The sequence below is a fragment of the Marmota marmota genome, unplaced genomic scaffold, assembly GCF_001458135.2.
Source record: "Marmota marmota marmota unplaced genomic scaffold, marMar, whole genome shotgun sequence".
NCBI lineage: Eukaryota > Metazoa > Chordata > Mammalia > Rodentia > Sciuridae > Marmota > Marmota marmota.
Genome location: NW_026006983.1, coordinates 1 through 17,719, shown reverse-complemented (window position 1 = coordinate 17,719; position 17,719 = coordinate 1). Strand labels below are relative to the sequence as shown.

At 37.7% G+C, this 17,719-nt stretch overlaps 1 long non-coding RNA gene across 2 annotated transcripts; it reads right to left on the bottom strand.

Moving 5' to 3' along the window:
* Positions 1 to 3,533: 3,533 nt before the first annotated feature.
* LOC107133652 lies at positions 3,534 to 17,200 on the bottom strand. 2 transcript variants are annotated; one of them, XR_007345344.1, is made up of 3 exons: positions 16,058 to 17,200; positions 15,708 to 15,806; positions 3,534 to 5,579 (listed from the first exon to the last, which is right to left on the bottom strand). It is a non-coding gene; the product is annotated as an uncharacterized LOC107133652 (long non-coding RNA). The 2 variants fall into 2 exon arrangements; XR_007345343.1 differs by having other exon boundaries at positions 15,708 to 17,200.
* Between the last annotated feature and the right edge of the window lie 519 nt (positions 17,201 to 17,719).

The window sequence follows — 17,719 nt, the reverse complement described above, 5'->3', positions numbered from 1 at the left end:
TTTTTTCTGGCACTTGAAAATTTGTTTGCAATTTCAAAATCAGAGAATACCTTTGGTATGTTCAGCTGGTCATTTGTCCTGGAAAGATTGAGGAGATGAAATATAGTGTGGAAGGTCATTACAACTTCTGCTGTGATTATTTTATTTTCATCTGAATTTTTTAAATCAGGAAATTTGTTACATTATCCATTTCTACAGGACAAATTGAGGAAATAATATACCTCTTAGCTTAACTACTAGTGTATGCTGGAGTATACATCTGACTAGCCATTGTTTTTGATTCTAAATAACCAACTGCATATTGAAGAGCTTCAAAGGATTTTCCCTTCATTCAACAGAAACCCAAAGTTTTTAAAATTAATAAAAAATTTGCACTTGAATTTGAGATCCAAATATACACAAATAAAAATAGATAATAGGGTAGATGTAAAGTTAAGTGTTCTTACCAAAAAATATAAAATAGATTATAGCAATCATTGCAAGAATTTAAAATACTGAATTTAATAGTCTCATTCATGAGGCTAACAGTAAATTAACAGTAAGTTGAACTGTTGAAATGGTTGCAGACTTGCAAACTCAACCATAAATTAAACTTGATATGCAGAAAAGGTGAGCTTCACGTGTTCCTGCACGGGAGAGCTGCACTTGCAAGAACAGTCTCTCTGAAGAAAGCCAAAGCTGATGTTATCCAAGGTTCCTAAAGTTCAGTATCCAGGATTGGTGGATTTTTAGAAGCAGGAGCATTTATAAACAGACAGATTTTCAACTGTGTTAATGTGGTCACTAGAATAGGGTATTGACAGGTGTCCTTTCAGGAACATGGTTTCTGAAGTGAGGTCCTTTCTGATTGTTGACTAGAAGCATGAAACTGATGATGGTCTTTCAGAAGCTAGAGGTTGGCATTAACTTCCTAACTTTCAGAAGGAGGTCCACTGGAATAAGGCTGGCCCTAGTTTTAGAGCATGTGTGCTGTTTGGACATCTAATTATTAATAATTATTTGTTTACAACTTGGGACTTTGGCCAAAACAATATTCTTATCCTTTCTTTAAGATGGAAAGCAAGTATTTTCAACTCTTAGTTCTCTTTCATCTTTCCTTAGCCAAACATACAGAAGACACCATAAAGGGTTGCTCAGATCACTTGGTAGAGGTGATTTCAGCTTGTGTTGCTACTTAGGTGATTTAAATGACAATTACAGAGGCAGAAAAAATAGCTCTAACTGCTGATATTTTACTAATTGGAAGAAAATTTCTGAATACATTTAGGGTGTCCTGACAGTGCAGGATTCAAGATGTAATCATTAAATATAGGACATCTATCTGGCAGCCTTATCTGTGGGCCAGATTAGCTTTCTTGTTACTTAACACCCTCTTCTATTTGCCTGGGATAACCCTGTTTATTCTAATAAAGGATTATTTGTCTCCTATTCTTCATCCATGCAGCACTTGCTTGAATTTGTATTCTCATTCATTTATCACTTGAATCACAATAGTCTAAATTTCTAGGCATCAGTCTATCTAGGTTTCTTTAACCTCCTCCTAAATTGATCCTCTATACATTGTTGCTGAACAAATTCCCTTGCTTGATAGTAATATAATTTTATTTATTTATTTTTAGTACTGGGATTGAACCCAGAAGGGCTTTACCACTGAGCCACATCTTCATCTCTTTTTAAAAATTTGAGACACGGTCTTGCTAAGTTGCTTAGAGCCTTGCTAAATTACTGAGGCTGGCTTTGAACTTGTGATCCTCCTGTCTCAGCCTCCAGAGTCACTGGGATTCCAGGCATGCCCCACACATTCGGCTGAATATTAATTTTAGGATAAAACACAAGTTCCTTACCATGGCAAATGAGGCCTTTTGTTATGTGGCCTCTGCCTTCTCCTCAGGATTTAATATCTTTTATTCTTCTGCTCACTAGCTCTACACATGTTTCCTAATGTGCCATATTACTCACCTGTACTCTTGAACATGTAGTTTACTTATTTGAAATGCTTATCTCACTTTTGCAAGAGTTTTTATCATCCAAAATGGCTCAGGCCTCATTGCCTCTGCAAAGCTTTCTTTGATATCTCCAGGCCCCCTACAGCTCTTTTTTCATCCAGTGCAAAACTTTACAACATTCTTGCACTGCAACATATTGTCATAATTAAACTGTTTTGTCTGATAAAACAAGCAGTTATATACAGTGACACATTTCCCTATTTCTTTCATAGTCCCTCAACTCCCTTCTCTTCCCCTACTCCATAGCTTCTTGAAGGAAGGTCTGTGCCTTTTTTCTTAAAATTTGCAATGTGTAATACAGTACACATCTTGAAGCAGGGATAAAAAAAAAAAAAAATACTGGGTTGCGGGGTGTAGCTTAGTAGTATATAGTGCTTGCCTAGTATGCAGGAGGCCCTAGGTTTGATCACTAGCATTTGGAGGGAAAAACACCAAGTTTATAAAATAATTTACAAAATAATATGACAGTCTATTTGGGCTGCTATAACAAAATATCCAAGACTGGGTAACTTTGAACAATAGAAACTTCTCACAGTTGAGGCTGGGAAGTCCAGGATTAAGGTGCTAGTCGGTTGTCTGGTGAGGGTCATCTGGTTCAAAGATGGCATCCTCTGATTAAAGGGCAGAGCAAGTTACACCAGGGTTGTATTTTTTTGGTACCGTTGATTGAACCCAGGGGTGCTTAACTACTGAGCTATGTACTCAACCCTTTAAAAAAAAAAAAAAAAAACTTTATTTTGAGATAGGTCTTTCCAAAGTTGCTTAGGGCCTGGATAAGTTGCTGAAGCTGGCTTTGAATTGGTGATCCTCCTGCCTTCAGCCTCCCAAGCTGCTGAGATTACAAGTGTGGGCCACCTCACCAGGTCTGGGACTATCTTATTAGGGCATAAATTCCATTCACAAGGACTCCACTATCATGACTTAATCACTTCCCCAAAGGCCCTATTTCTTAACATAACCTCAGAGGTTAGAATTTCAACATTTTGAGAAAGAGCATTCACACCACAAAAACATTTTTCGAGCTTTTGAGTTGCTTAGAGCCTTGCTAAATTACTGAGGCTGGCTAAATTTTATTTTATTTTTTAATGAGAAAACCTCATAGTAGCTTTAAAATTGATATAGTTGCCTATTTTGTATTTAATACCCCTAGGTGACAGCTCACAAGATATTAGTGGGTATATCTTCATAATAAATAATTTCAAAGCAATATTTTTTTTTCTTAAAAGAAAAATTAGGTGGAAATTTTTAATTCACAGTAATTACTAAATCAGAGACCAGATTTTTCTTTCTCCTTTAATGAAAACTTTTTTTAAATTTTTTTTTAGTTATACATGGACACAATATCTTTATTTTGTTTATTTATTTTTACGTGGTGCTGAGGATCGAACCCACGGTCTCTCATGTGCAAGGTGAGCGCTCAACCACTGAGCCACAATCCCAGCCCCTGAAATCTTTTTTATTTTAAATGAAATTCATGTGCAAAGTTTGACATTAAGACAAGAAAAGGATAAATCCCAGAGACTGAGAGGTAGTTTACAGTTTATTTTAATCTTTTATTTTGGTCCTTTTCATTAAAAATGTATAATTTCTTTGATTCATTCACTCATATGCTACTAAAATGTTATAAAAAATATCACCAGTGTAGAGTTTGGTGTTTTTATGAGAAAACCAGAGAAATCCCTATCCACTTGATGTTTATGATGATCACATGTGATAGCTAGACTACACTGCTGTAGGAAAGAGGAAAATCAAACACCTTTTATTTTACAAATGCCCAAAGTTAGTGTCTCCACTTATGAATCCTCAAGTTATTTTAAAAAGCAACAGGTATGAATGCTTTCCTTTTAGCTATTACATAATCAAGATTTGTTCATGGGATTTGATAGCTAATGGGCACTAAATGATTTTGGGCTTTTTCAATATCCATTACATTTATTACATCACCCTTGAAGTATGTATTCTCTGATGAGCTTTGGTTTAAGGCTTTTACACATGCAAATCTACTTTCTAGGGTTCTTCTTCCATATGGATTTTATAGTGATTAGTAAGGGATGACCTATGGTTGAAACATTTCCCACATGTGTCACACTCATAGGGTTTCTCCCCTGTATGAATTCTCTGGTGTGCAATACGTGAGGAGCTTTGTCTAAATGTTTTCCCACAAGTATTACATTTAAAGGGTTTCTCTCCTGTATGAATCCTTCGATGTTGAATAAGGGCTGAACTTTGGCCAAATGACATCCCACATTCCCCACATTGATAAGGTTTCTCTCCAGTATGGATTTTCTGATGATTACTAAGGGATGAGTTACACCTGAATGTCTTCTCACACTCATTGCATTTGTAGGGTCTTTCTCCAGTGTGCATTCTCTGATGCTGAATGAGAGCTGAACTCTGCCTGAAGACTTTCCCACACACTTTACATTTACATGGTTTCTCTCCGGTGTGAATCCTCTCATGAATGATAAGAGTTGAATGGGAACTTAAGGCCTTGCCACATTCATTACAATTATAAAACTTCTCACCAATATGAATTATTCGATGTCTATTGAGTCGTGAAATAGAAGTGAAGCCTTTTCCACATTCATTACATCGATAGGGCTTTTCGCCAGTGTGAATTCATTCGTGTTGAATAAGTGATGCACTCTGACTGAAGGCTCTCCCACATTCACCACATTTGAAAGGTTTCTCTCCAGTGTGAATTATCTGATGATAATGAAGGGATAAACTAGATTTAAAGGTGTTGCTACATTTCCTTACACAAATAGGACTTCTTTCTGGGATGAACTCTTTGACCAGGAAGGGATGTGTTGCAACCAGATGCTTTCCTACCTGGATTATATTTATAAGGGTTTTCTCCAGCATGGATTTTCTGATGTATAAAAAGCCCTGACCTTCAGCTGAAGGACTTACCACATTCCTTACATCTATAAGATTTCTCGACAGTGTGGGTTCTTAGATGCTTATACAGGGATGTACTGAGAGTGAAGGCTTTCCCACATTATTTACATATGTAAGGTTTCTCTCCGGTATGAGTTATTTGAGGTTGAATAAGAGCTGAACTTTGGCTAAAGGCTTTGGAACAGTCTTTACATTTAAATAATTTCTCTCCACTATGATTTTTCTCATGTTTATGAAGGGAAGAAGTATTAATAAAGGTTTTCTCACACATACTACATTGATAGCATTTACCTGCTGTCATTTTTGGCTGATTAGGTAAATTTGAATTATGTTTCAAAGTGTTCTCCTTTTTTTCACATTTTGGTGGTGGTTTCTCTCTGGGAACTATCTGTTGCCTAACAACTACTGACTTTGGGTTGAAGTTCTGGCTAAATTCAACATTTTTATGGCTTCTTTCTACAGTTAGGGTTTTTTTGTGGGTGACTGAAACTATCTGAAAAATTTCCTTTTTAATCCTGTTTTTTCTCTAATTTGCCTTCATATATCAAGATTTTTCTGATTTCAAATCCAAGGGTCCAAGTCCATTCCTTCTGGATCTGTTCATTATCAATCTCTGAAATGAAGAGTCCTGTGTTTGAGTTGACTTCGTGGTCTTATGATAGTTCTTCCATGCTGGAGGGGGAAAAAAAGAAATTGAAGGTGACCCATGTAATATCACAGAATTTAGCTCTTTGGATTAAATGTGAATATCATAATATCACAGAATCCAGCTTGTTGAATTAAATGTGAAGAACCAATATATATTGATGCTATTAAAGAAGGTCCTGGTATCTTGCAAAAAAATATAAGAAGAGAAAAAATTGGAGAGTTAGGCAGTATAGAAAAAAAATCAATGGAGTAGAAGTACAAGGTATGAAAGAAATGAATAAAATGAACCCATTTAAAGAGAGTGAGACAGAAGATATCAAAAGGGGAACATGAGTTAGAAAGTACAGTCTAGGATCAGAATCCAAAGCGCATGAAGAACTCCTAAAGTATCATCTCAACATTCCTTTTCTTTGTGTAAGTATTCCTAATCTGGAAAGTTTTCTTTCTTTTGTTTTATGCCCAAATTCCTTTGTACCCTTCAGATTGAGTTCAAAAGCTAACTCTATGAGTCCTTGCTTGACTCTGAACTTTCATATTCTGTTCCCCTTATCCTAGCACTTACCAGAGTGTTTATACACATACATACCCACATATATATACATACATATACACAAATACATACACATACACTATATACATATTGTATGTATATACATACATATTGTATTATGTATCTTTCTATATTTCTCTCCTTATAGATCACTTTACTTTTCTAAGTGTTCTTCATAAGCAGATCAGCACATCCTATCTTCCTATAGATCCTCTTGATAGCAACCCAATTATACACAAAACTTGTTTTATTAATCTTTCTTAATTATTTACATATTCCTAGTTTCTAGAATGTTAGATATTTGTACATGCTAATTTCATACATTATACATTCACATACACATATTTTAAGCCCCTTGTAGAAACTTCTTTTCAGGACAGCACATGGGTGGTCAGGGAGGTTTTAGGGCCAGTTCGCACAGCATTACTGAGTTAATTTACAGAGGGGCCACAAGGTAGGCATGAAGCCAAGGGTTGTGAGCTGGAAAGGCAGCTCGTGCATCAAGCCAGAAAAGCTATGCAGGGAGGGTTGAAAAGAGTCCAAGATCAACAGTAGGCAAGAATATAAAAATGTAAAGCAGGGATAACATGAAAAATGGCAAAGACCTGAATTTAATAAATATTTCAATTAGATAAGAATACAATTCAGTAAATATTAAATTTTGTGAGAAGAATGGTTGTACTTGTAGTTTGTCATTTTTCCCTAAGCTAGACATTATTGTTTGAAGGGATTATTGCTGCTTTTTCTCATTTTTGGAAGTGGGGGTACCAGGGATTGAACTCAGGAGCACTTGAACACTGAGCCCCAGCCCCAGCCCTATTTTTTGTATTTATTTAGAGAAAGGGTCTCACTGAGTTGCTCAGCACCTTGCTTTTGCTGAGGCTGCCTTTGAACTTGTGATCCTCCTGCCTCAGCCTCCCAAGCCACTGGGATTACAGGCATGTGCTACCACACCTGGCTGATTCTTGCGCCTTACTGTGTTTGAGATTCCTATTTGACATTTTCTTTCTCATCTTTCTTACATTCACACATTTTTTTCTGCTTAGTGAACATTATATATTTTGCTTTTCTCTTTCTTAGTTTTCTTCATGAATAACTCTTCTTCTCTTCCCGCTTTAAAAATAGTATTCCTAAAGGTATTGAATTCTTCTCATATAGCACATCCCCCTTGACTGGTTTTATATTTACCCACACCCATACTTTTGGTGCTTATTATAAGGGAAAGAGAATTTTTAAATTCTCTGCTTAATATCTTCCTAGTTCCTATCGACCTAAGATATACTAAATTAAACAATCAGATTTTAATTCCTTATCTGGGCCTAAAGTATTGGAACACTTTCCCCTGTGTTTATTGGCATTGTTTATAGGTTTGTACATGTGCTGGGAAGAAAGCAGTAAGATTTTGCACTCTGGATTCTAGCTCATAAGGTAACAACAAAAACTGCCTTATGACTTAGTAGGCACTGAAGGGAGACAATGAAATAGTCAGTCATATAGATTATTCAGGAGAGCTGGGAAAAGGTCAGAGCTGAAGATATGCATACAGATTTTATTTAAAGACAAAGAATGGAGAGAAATTACTTGATTACTACAACATTTAGAAGTTAAGAAAAAAAATCAGGACAGTATGATGTTCCAGAAGCCAAAGAGAATAAAAAGTACTCCAGGAAAAAGTGAATAATCAATTGCGGCAAATACCTTGAGGACTAAAAACCCTGACTATGGGGAAGATGGAGGCAGTGTAGAGCTTAGTACAGTCTTTTAGTGAAATAGTAAGGAACAAGGTCCTACTGGAGTATACAGAGGAAACAATGGCAAGTGAGAAAGCAAAAACATCAAATGGAAAATGTTTTTGAAAGTTTGGTTTAGAGGAGAATAAGGAAAATGAGACATGGACATTTTTATTTGTAATGAAAGTAATTATTGCTACAAGGGTCCATATCAATTGTGGTAAACTCATCCTAGCACTAAAGTGCCAATGCCTTAGTCTCATATTTTCCACTGAAACAGATATGAGTCTTCGTTGAGGACATCCTAACTTCCTCATGATCTGCTCAGAATTTGCTACAGCTCTACAAGTATATCTCCTAAGGTGCAGTTCAACTTCTGTTCCAAGATCAAGCACAGGCCTGAGCTACCTCATGAATAAGGTTAAAACTTAGGCCAAAAGTTTTGAGCTCAGAATGACCTTGCTAATGACCATCGCCATGATGAGTTCCTGTCACTAGGTCTAGATTATCCTCCCAGGGCTCTTCCTATACTGAGAGTGTCTCTTCAATGTTCTCTCCATCCCCACACCTCCTATGTGAAGGACAACCCTGAATTTTCTCTTTCTAGCCTGCCACTGGCACGGAACTGTTTCTTAACTGTAGTTAAACATGTTAATAGTTTTGAGAAAGTTCAGGTAAATTTCAGATAGCCACAGGATATTTTTGCTTAGTATATACTCCCTTTCCTCAGGGTATGGGCATCTTTCTGCCTTGCTGCCACCCGAAGCACACTTCTGTCTGTAAGTCCTTAGTAAATTGCACTTGGTGCAATCCTGTGTCAGTCTGGCTTGTTCTTTCATCTTTCAGCACCTTCTATCTTCGCAGCTGGTTCTTGAACATTGGGTTTTACCAACAATTCCTTTTCAAAGCTTTTTTTCCTATGTTTCCCAGTTCAAAACGACATCATAACCATTTCAATGACTTTTTCTATAAATGTTTGGTTTCATCTTGAAATCTTCTTTCCCCTGCATTTCAAGTCCAGGCAGTCACCAAGTTCTCTTAAATCCCATTAGGTGAAAGGCCTCCAACAGCCATTACTGATCCACCCAAGATCAGAATTTCCTTACTCTACAGTGACTATTGCTACTGACCTTCAATTTGTTCCTTTGACCCCAGTATCTCACCTTTCTAGTATTATTTCCCACTGGATTTACCTTCTTATACAGAAAGCTCATCTTGCTATTTCAAAAAGTATTCATTGCTCCTTACTTTATTTATTTATCAAATAGTTAAAAGGTACCTAGTGTATGTTAGGCTATAAGGTAGGTACTGGTAATCTACAGTATACTACAGATCCTGTAGTGAAAAGAAACAGTTAATTTCTTCGAGGAGTTTATAGTTTGGCATAGAAATAAAGAAATGAATAGACAATTACAACACAATGTGATCATTTCTACAACAAACACGCAAGGTAGAAATGGATGCAAACATGAACTTAGACCACCATCAAAACTGTCCTTAGATGGTGGTGGGTGCAGGTAGGCAAGGGATGCAGATACTGTTTAGAGTTTTCTGATATCTAAGATGAGACTTTAAAGGACCAGTGATAGGATAGATGGGGGTGAAGTTATCATTAGTCTTTGAACCTAAGTCAACCTTCCAGATTTATTTCCTGAAGTGTCCTTCCCCACCTTATTCTTCAGCCAGATTCATAAAATGATCCAAGTCATTTCTATAAAAATGTTGCTTGTATTTTCAGTCTCACAAAGTTTCTAAGTTAGAGAATGAAGGAGCTGTATGCAGGGAATTATATATATCACCATGATAGAGGGTAGGATTGCACATTTGTAAACATCCTCCAGATGTTTATGTTTCTGGAAAAGAGAAACATTCTAGAAATTGTATGGTTGGTACCTAATTTAAAAAAAAATAATTGTGGAAAATTTGCAGCAATATAAAAGAGCAAAATGTACAATGAAACTTCAAGCAAGTTTCAACCACCACTAATACTGTTCCATCTATATATTATAATGGGTTGATTTGTCACATCCCCTAAATATGTTACAGTCCTAATTTCTAGTACTTGAGAAGGTAACCTTGTTTGGAAATAGGGTCTCTGCAGGTTTGATCAAATTAAGATGAGGACATTATGGTGGTCCTGAATGCAATATGACTAGAGTCCTTGGAAAATTGCAAAATCTGGCCATTTTCCAGAAATACATGGCAGAAAAATGAGGATGCAATGTGAAGGTAGAGGAGTTAGTTAGGACTGATGCAGCCAGGAGCCAAGGATTACCAAGGACTGCTGGCAACACTATGATCTAGGAAGAGGCAAGGAGGGAAAAACCCAGTTTCAGAAGGAGTAGGGTTCTGCCAGTACCTTGACTTTGGGCCTCCAGAACTGTGAGACAATACATTTCTGTTGTTTTAAGCCACTTGGTCTGTGGTAATTTATACAGCCATAGCAAAATAATATAAACCCTTACTCTCTTCCAATAAATTATGCTACAGGAGATCTCAGACATCAATTGTTTCATGCATAAGTGTGTCAAAGTTACTCTTATCGCTGTCACTGAAATGCACACTATTGATTGTAATTATTTTTATACTTAGGATATAAACTACAAATAATGAAATTGCTGTGATGTAAAGGAATTTGAAATAATTATCTATGTTGCTAAACTAACCAACCTGAAACACAATTAGGATCATTTGTTTCATTTTGCTCTCAACATCTGGGGGATCCTTTTTCATTTTTAAATTTTACTTTATAATTTTTTGACATGTCTTTTTATTTCCAAAGTGAAATTAAGAAAAGATATCTTTAAAAAATTCTAGATTCTATTCCTGCTCCCTTCATCCTCTTACTTCCTTTACCTTATAAAACCATTTTTATTGATCTGCTTTTATCCTTTTTTTACTGTTTCTATCTTTTTTTAAAAAAGTTATAAGTACATACATAATATACCTACTTTTTTTTTTTGGTACTTCCTCAGCCCCTTCTTAGATGACAGTGGAATTTACAAAGATCATCTTTATTTCCTTTATACAGCTGCAGAGAATTTCACTATGTGTACACACCAAAGTTTATTCAACTAGATTACTCTGATGAACCTTTGGGCTAACTCTAATTTTAATACATCAAAACTTTACATTGGCACTTGATAAAGGTATAGCTTTAAATAATTTCCCACATTGCTAATAACATTTATAAAATCCGAATCTCAAGTGGGCCTGCCTGCTATCATTACCCAAAACTGCATGTAATCAAGTCCAGATGTTTTCCCAGTGGAGAAGAGAGCTGGCATAGAGCCAGCCCAGAGTGAGGAAGCTCTCTGTGTAGTGAACCAGAAAGAGTTTTAATATGCACCAAGTGAAAGGGGCAGAATAAGGTGTATTACATAGTATTTTTATCTAAATATATTCCTATATGTAGTGTCTTCTACAGTCATCCATTGCTTCTTCTCACTCACCCTTCATCATATCCACTCTGGCTTTCTGCTCTTACCACCTAATGCCACTAAGACATGACACTTTCTTCGATTTTCTCCTAACTTACCTCCAGCAACACCTGACAACAATCCCTTGCTTTCCTTGGGACACTCTCCTCCTAAGCTTCAGTGACCTCATTACCTGCTCTTTTAATTCATAGAGTTCCTTAGGGTTTAGTTCCTGGTGACCAACTTTTCTCTCTTTATTTTTTTCCACTAGCTAGCTTCAATTACAAACTTATACTCTAGGCAAGAATACTCTATTTGCCACACACACTTCCAGATTATCTACTCAAAACAGCAACTCAGATGCTTTAATGACACCTCAAAGTTAATATGCCTAGAACCAGATTCATGATCACTTCGTCCAATCTGTTTAATCCCTGGATTCTGTAAATGGCACTATTCTCAATCAAATCCTCAAGAAGCAGCTTCTTGTTCCCATCATCTCATCAACTACCAAGATTTTTTATTTGACCATATAATATATTCCAAATCCATCCACTTCTTATTTCTACTGCTACCATTCTATTATGCATCTTGCCTTTGATGGTACCAAACTCTCTCCAATTTACTCCTTCAGTACATCTATACTTGACCTCCCTATGGATTCATTCTTCTCTACCTGACTGCCTGAAATGTTTCTGCCCCTACCACCTAACATCAATAAGACTTCAATGTGGCTCAATATTCAATCCTAGCCTTTTTCTTCCTCTTACTGTAACCTAAGCTTTCTCCCTAGTCTATCTTAACCTCACTCATTGTTTTAATTATCCTATATGGATGAGGTTCTTGCAAATTTACATTTCATACTCAGTCCTGACATCTCCAGTTGGATAACTGGGCCAACTAAAGACAACTGAATTTAATTAATTCCAAACCAAATTCATACTATCTCCCATACTTGATCTCCTTCCAGTGAATAGTATTTTGTTCTTTCCAGAATGAGCCACCAACTAAGCAAGTATCCCTAACAATTCCATCTCCTTTATTTTCCTTATCAAATCAATCTCTAAGTCCTGTTTTTACTTTCCAGATATCTTTGGAATTGGTTTGCTTCTTTCTATGTCCATCAGAACTAACCTAGTCTTAGTCATTTCTGCATTTACTATAAAGCTGGAAGTCCACTCTGGCCAGCCACTATTTTAGAAAATAGGGAAGTGGGAATGAATGAAAGAGGCAATTCTGCATAAGGGAGCTAAAAATGCAAAGAAAGAGACAGATTGTAAATAAATATGTACTATTATGCAGTGATAAGCATGCTGAGGGGAAGAAACCTGTGGGACATGAGGAAATGAGTCATGTATGCATGAGGTCATCAGGAAAAAGAATGGGTATCAGACAGGAAAAGTAAGTGCAAAATCCCAGAGGTGAGAGCCAGGGTGATTAGAGTTCTTGCATAAAGGGAAGAGAAGAAGTAGATGAAGGTCAAGAGGCTAGACCATTATAGGTCTCTAAAGGCCACAATAAAGATTCTTCATTGGACTCCATGGGATGGAAGCCTCTAAAGGTTTTGAGCATGCAGAAATATGACATAATTTACTTTTTAAAAAGATCCCTTTGATAGCTACAAAGGAAAGATAAGTTGATGGCAGCAGGGGGAGGTACAGGGCCCATGTATGGGTCTTTGTTGGAGGGCAGGGGGACAGCAACAGCACTAATTCATACATATTAAACAGGGCTGCAGAGCACTGTGACTCCACTGAAACTGTATAAGAAGTTGCTTTTTAAAACCATTGCATACCACTTTGGTAGGGCTGCTGCTAATCTGTTTAGCAGCTTGTGCAAATCAGGAAAAGACGCTTTTCCTTCAGGCAGATGCTGCCCAGGCAAACCTCACTAGAGCATAGCAGGTAACACTTGAGGTGACCACCCTGTATTTCAGTCCATCTTAGATGGCTTCTTGCTTTTAGAGGACAAAAGAAGAGGAAACAATGGGAAGAAAATATTATCTTTCACTGCATGGAATCTAATATTTTTACATTTGGGTAGGAACCAAAGTTATGAGCTTTACAAACAAGTTTAACTCCATTATTCTTAGTACAACTATTCTAGAAAAGCACAACCTCAAAAGATTATGCTTTTGGTTCATATTCTAAGCAAGAGACCCAAATCAGAGATGCAGACCCTTTGAGCCATATCCTCCTGTCTTTTAACTTAAACTTAGAAAGCCAGGGATGACACAGTTGTTTTCTCATAAGTTTTTTTTTTTTTTGGGGGGGGGGGTTGTTCCTATTTATTAACAGTTCTGAATTGAAAAGTAACTTTGTAAAAGTGCATTCTGAGGCTACTGGAGGTTCTAGAGAATCCTGGTCTCAGAGCATGAGCTTTTCTGTAACTGGTTTTTCAAGGGTTAGGATTTTGGTTCTGGCTGAAAGTTAATTATAACAGTAGGTACTTCTAAGAACATCCAGGTCCTTCAACTGTGCTCTTGGGGAGTGAGCTCCTTTTGGGAAGGGCTGTTCAGAGGACTCTGATCTTTCAAACCAGAGTCAGGTCTCATATAATAGCCAGACTGATGCCTCCTAACTCTAAAGTTTCCCTGCTCTCTTTTTATGTTGGGGTGGTTTCTGGCAATTTCCAAAGAATTAATTTCTCCAAAATGAGGGTTAAAAGATAGACAACTGGGGTTTTCATCTCAAAAATTGTCACCTTAACTGAGAAGAGAACTCCCCCAGCATAGGCACTGTTGTACCAAGGCAGTCTGTTCCATGCTCTTCCCTAGGCTGGGACATGGGAGGCTGTCTCTGACATAGCCTCCTATGTGTCTCCTCTCTATGTTCTCAGGCTCCCTAAGTCAGTTGGAAGCTGCTTCTGTGGAGGGTGAACCTGTGCAGCTCCAGGAAACTCACAACTCTTCAGCCCTTCCCAGGCTCTCCAATTCTCAGACCAAATCCTGTTACAGGGCCGGGGCTCAGCAGGATCTGTTTCCACTGCTGTCTTCTGCAGTTTCTTCTACTTTTCTTGCTTGAACTGACCTTTCTCCAGACCTTCCCTGGGACCACTTCCTATGCCTCCACAAGCTCAAATCCCCAGCCTTTCTTGGATGACAGCCACCTCTTCTGTTTCTCTCCTCTGATAATTTAACCTCAGATTTGGTCACAAAGTCCTTTCTCGCTTAACCATCTCTCAAATGTTTGTTTCCTAGGATTCTGTTTTCTGCTCTGTTCCTTTACCTGGTCAACTCAAGGTGGTAATTACCCCTTTGAACTGAGGGTTCCTGCCCTCTACTTGGAGTGCCAACCAGTCTGTCTCCCTTACATAACTGCCCATCTGTAACCTCTACCCATGTATGTTACATCTTAAATAAAAACCATTCCACACTGAATTCCTCAGACTCCCTTATCAAGCTGACTCCTCCTCCACTCCCTGATCCTCACAGCAGGTGCCTCTAGTCCAGGCCCACTGGCTTCCTGCCTGGATTCCCATGAATTCTGTGAGGCTTCCAACCTCTAGTTTTGCCTCACTTCAATAATGCCTCCTAAGTGACCATTCTTATTAACTTCCAGTCAAGATACCTTCGAGAACATATTCTCTTTGTGAAAATTAAAACATTACATGGAAACAAAGTCCCCTTTTATTAGATTCATTCCAAGAGTAACTGCTGTTACCAGTTTAGGTGTGTCCTTGTAATTTTTGTGTGTTTTCTGAACCTTCCTCTCAGTGCTTATTTGCATATTTCACAAACACTTAATATTCTTTAAATATAAATATTAACATATGGTGATATTTTATAACTTGATGTGCCTTGCAGCTCCATCCACATTAGGGTGTTCTTTCTTTCTAAACTGTGACAACATTTGCCAGAGTAGGGACACATCATTTTTTCTTTAGCCATTCCTTTATTAAGGAACATTTGTTTCTGATTCAGACCAATTTTTCTAAAATATCAGGGATAAAAAAGTTCTTCTGCTTAAATTCCTCAAATATTTCTGGTCATCCATGGAACAGTTCAAATCTCTTAGAACTGTACCAAAGCACTTACAGTGTGGCCCTTAGACAGCCTCCCATCTCATTGTCTTCCTTATCTCTTTCATACCTGCAGCTTCAGCTAGAATGAATTATTTATATTCCCTTAAATTACACTGCTTGTTGAATGAATACATAAAATGCAGCCCTTTTCAGAAATAACAGGAAAGAATAAAAAGAGCTCTAGAGAGATTCATTTTGTGAAGTGATTATGCACAAAAAAGCAGAAGCAGGTGTCTAGGAACCTGGGCTTTCCCTTCCTCATCAACTTCTTGAGGCCTGAGAACCCTAAAGGAAGTTTCCCAACTAACACACTCCAAGCTGCACCTTCTTCTGAACCAGACTGATACCTGCAGCAATTCCTCTCTGTGCTTATTTGCATATTTCACAAACACATAATATTCTTTAAACATAAATAGTGCCACCCACTCACCAAGAGAGGTGCTTCCAGAATTTTCTTTCTCTACCTTCCAGGGATCTTCTCCCTCCTGTAACAGGGAGATCACCTTTGGTTTGATAAATGGGAGTCCTCCTAATAGAAAATAATTAAAATTTAAAAAACATAGAAGGAAGGTGATGGTTACCAAGACCACCTCCTCCATTCCTATACACAGGGTAATTCCATGCCTGTAAGGAGAACATGTTCTCAATATTTATTTACAAAGATATTATTTGTATAATCATAAGGCAAACCTCAACTTTTTTGATGGCCAACAGCTTTTATTCAGGGAAGCAGGTGCTGAAGTCTAATTTCTGAACTGTGTCCAGAGGGGATTTCCTTACCCAGTGAGGCCAGGTTACTATAGTTCTCCAGCATCACCTCCCGATACAAGTTTCTCTGGGAAGGATCCAGCTTTTTCCACTCATCCCGAGTAAAGAGCACAGCCACATCCTTGAACGTCAGATACCTGTAAGAACAAGCTACTCCAGCTCACCCAGGACCAGCCCTCACATTCATGTAGATGGAGGAAATGGAGGAGGACAGGCTATCATGAAATCCTGTTGATACTATTTAAGGTTCTCAAGATGCCAGGTCTTTCACTTAATGAATATTCATCCAGTGACAAAAACCCACCCAACAGAAAGAATTATGAATGTAGCTGCTATATCTTGGGATCTTGAGCGACCCCCAAAGTCCCAGGTGTTAAAGGCTTGGTTCCCAGCCCAAGATGCTATTGGGAGATGGTGGAAACTTTAAGAGCTGTGGCCTAGTGAAAGGAAGTTAAGCCAATAGGGTGAGCTCTTGTAGGGGATTTGGGACCTTGGCCCCTTCTTGTCTCTCTATGTTCCAGCACACATGATGTGAGCAGCTTCCTCTGCTATGCACTTCTGGTCATGAAGTAATGTTCTACCACAGGCCCAAAATGACAGGCTTAAGTAACCATGGGCTGAACCTCTGAAACCATGAGCCTAAATAAACATTTCCTCCTTACAAGCTTATTACCTTGGTATTTTGTAATATCAATGGAAAGCTGACTAACACACTGGCCTTGTGTTAACCACTACAAAAGATGTGTAAAGGGATTAAGGCCATTAGTGGGAGTGTTAATTAGAACGATCTGACAGATTTGATAATACGTATTACAAAGCCTGGGAATGTTTATATTCTTAACTTACTAATGATTGTATTTGTACTATAATGAACAGTACACAAAATTGCACATACAAGAAAACTTATCATGGTGTTAACAGTAGCAAAAAATGGAAAAAACCTAAATATTCATTGATGAAGACTAATGGTTGCTGGTCCCCACCGACACACTCCCAATCCTGGACCAGAGGGAATCGTCACATTTCCTGCCTTTGATTCTTTTTTTTATTATTTTTTTTAAATTTTTTATTGTTGGTTGTTCAAAACATTACATAGTTCTTGATATATCATATTTCACACTTTGATTCAAGTGGGTTATGAACTCCCATTTTTACCCCGTATACAAATTGCAGAATCACATCAGTTACACATCCATTGATTTACATATTGCCATACTAGGGTCTGTTGTATTCTGCTGCCTTTCCTATCCTCTACTATCCCCCCTCCCCTCCCCTTTTCTCTCTCTACCCCCTCTACTGTAATTCACTTCTTCCCCTTGTATTTTTTTCTCTTTCCCATCACTTCCTCTTATATGTAATTTTGTATAACCCTGAGGGTCTCCTTCCATTTCCATGCAATTTCCCTTCCCTCTCCCTTTCCCTCCCACCTCTCATCCCTGTTTAATGTTAATCTTCTTCGCATGCTCTTCATCCCTACTCTGTTCTTAGTTACTCTCCTTATATCAAAGAAGACATTTGGCATTTTTTTTTTAGGGATTGGCTAGCTTCACTTAGCATAATCTGCTCTAGTGCCATCCATTTCCCTGCAAATTCCATGATTTTGTCATTTTTTAGTGCTATGTAGTACTCCATTGTGTATAAATGCCACATTTTTTTTTATCCATTCATCTATTG